The sequence below is a fragment of the Drosophila ananassae genome, chromosome XR, assembly GCF_017639315.1.
Source record: "Drosophila ananassae strain 14024-0371.13 chromosome XR, ASM1763931v2, whole genome shotgun sequence".
NCBI classification, from domain to species: Eukaryota; Metazoa; Arthropoda; class Insecta; order Diptera; family Drosophilidae; genus Drosophila; species Drosophila ananassae.
The window spans coordinates 21,923,693-21,926,137 of record NC_057932.1 but is presented as its reverse complement, the minus strand read 5'-3'; the positions used below and the strand labels follow the sequence as shown (position 1 = coordinate 21,926,137).

Sequence of the window (2,445 nt, the reverse complement as noted above, 5' to 3'; positions counted from 1 at the left end):
GGCGCTGATTCTGAAAATGTAGGGCATTGCCAGATCGGATAAGAAATGGCCGAGATATGAGCTTTTGAAAAATGTGTACCTTCTATAGCTTATATCTCGGCCATTCCTGGCCCGATCTGGCAACGCTATGCGTTTTTGGAATCAGGACTCGAATGTCCTTCGAACTGCATCTTTAGTTTTTCGAAATCGAACAACTCATTTTCGACCCGATTTTTGAAAAAATGGAAAGGGGTAACATCACGTTTTTTCTCGATTTTCGCGAAAAATTTTTTTGTCCGATTTCGACGATCTTTGGATGCATTTCGACTAATTTTGGGGCGCTGATTCCGAAAATGTACGCCGTTGCCAGATCGGTTGAGAAATGGCCGAGATATGAGCATTCGAAAAATGTGTACCTTCTATAGCTTCGCTGCAGCAGCATTTGTTTTATAGTCGCCCGACGCTAGAAGCGGTTGGGAATTATAAAACCAAGGGAGCGACAGCGCAGCCGAAGGCGCGAAATTCCAATTTGTCGGAGGACCTATTTCGGCCATTTCTCAGCCGATTTCGATGCGGAATGTCTCAAACGAAGCCCAATAATGAATTATGCCCAATAATGAATTAAGATGCAAAAATGGCCATTTTGCGTTATCGCCACTTTGATTTTGGCCAAAATTTTAGATACAAGTTTTTATTAAGATAAGTCCACAAAATAATTTCTTTTTGAAGTTAAGCCTTTGCATTTCTACTTAAATGATACCCGCCCCAATGAAGTCCATGTTAAATCAGTGCCTTCTGCTGGCCGCGACTCTGCTTCGAATGCCTTCTCATTTTTGAAAGTGGAGCGGCCATGTGACGATCCTTAGTCTGCTCCGACGGCCCGTCCAGTCGCTTCACGCCACTGAAATAATAAGAAGGGAATATTACAGGCAAATGCAACCACAAGAAATAAAATAAAAATGTATATGTGTGTATCTGATCCAATCATCCATTCTTTCCAGAATACATACTTAAATTTGTATGGAAAGCAGCCCGCTACTATCGCCAGTTCCGTTCGATTGCAACGCTTTCGACCAGTCATATTCGCTGCTCTTGATCAGGAACTCCTCCCACTGCTCGGCCTTTAGCCTTTTGAGCTCCTTCCGGTGTTTCTTGCTTAGCATGTTTGCGGTCTGGTCCCTTATTCAAGGGAAAGGCTTAGCGGCTTCAGCTCCTCCTCCTTCGATCGATTTTCGGCGTGCAGCATCCCGCCCTTACTGTGCTGCTCCCGGCACTCTTTCTTGTAGGCGATGCAGCAGAATGGGAATCCGTATCCTTGGCCGAATCTGTCCCTTCAGCAATCTTAGCTCCCTCTACAGCGTTTTAGATATATAAACTTCGTTAAAATATGCAAAATTCTGATAATAAATATATTGATTTACCTTTATTGACACAGGATCTGCACATGGTCGCCGCCCTGTTGCCAATTACGATGACAGTGGTCATCGTCTAAGAATCGCGAGTAGAAATGCTCTGGATAGTTGGGGCCAAACGAAAGACATCCAATAGGTCTGCCTCCTTCACATTCCATTTTCCAACGGCTGTTTCCTTGCTCGCATCTTTCCATGACTGAAAAATTAGAGATTATTATAGATTTTAGAGCAGGATTTACAATAAACTTACTTAGATATGGCGTCATTCTTCTTCTTATAGCACCTAACACAGTCTGCCGCGCCATCACATTCAAGTGCTTTACTACGTTCTTTCATCCTGTTCTCTATTTCCTTTTTCGCCGCCCTAATGCAGCTTTTTTCGGTTACCAGCGATGAGAGTTTCATCAACGTTACTGGGGATTTAAATAAGTTGAAATAAAATTAAAGCATTTAAATAAAAGCAAGTCAGCTTAGAGATCAGAAAGTCAGCATAGCGATGAGCAAATAAATATCGATAGCACCTTCGCCGGCATCCTATCGATAGATACCATGGGCGATATTCTATCGATAGTACCGCCGGCGAAAACATATCGATATACTATCGGCGTTTACCAATACACATAACCGTTCACCTCTAGCACGTTTTTGTCATTTTACAACACTGAACTACGAGAGCGGGAAATTTCAAAAAAAGCTGTTTTTTTCCCCAAAAATCTTACCTTGAGGCGTTTATACAGGATCATCTATACCAAAGACAGTGAAATGGCGCTACTAAACGATCGTTCGAATAGTGTTTTTGTACTTGGCATTGGTGTAACGAAAGATAGTTTAGTCTCCTGTACTCTCTGGTACTCCTGTATTTCGAAGTCCTTTAGCACGAATTCATAGTGTGTACGTATGACAGGAGGTCTAGTTGACAACGGCTCCTGCGGGATTTACATTCCGGAATGGCCTTCTTTTAGTTACAGCAATCTTGCCTCGTTCACCGACCTGCGCCAGCGGGATGAAAATAGAGGTTACCGTGATGTCAATAAAAATATAATAAACCTGACTT

At 42.6% G+C, this 2,445-nt stretch overlaps 1 long non-coding RNA gene across 1 annotated transcript; it reads right to left on the bottom strand.

Annotated features, from left to right (window-relative positions):
* Window positions 1-620: 620 nt before the first annotated feature.
* LOC116654460 lies at window positions 621-1,901 on the bottom strand. The gene is made up of 4 exons (XR_001408282.2): window positions 1,642-1,901; window positions 1,401-1,587; window positions 990-1,331; window positions 621-880 (listed from the first exon to the last, which is right to left on the bottom strand). It is a non-coding gene; the product is annotated as an uncharacterized LOC116654460 (long non-coding RNA).
* Window positions 1,902-2,445: the final 544 nt, after the last annotated feature.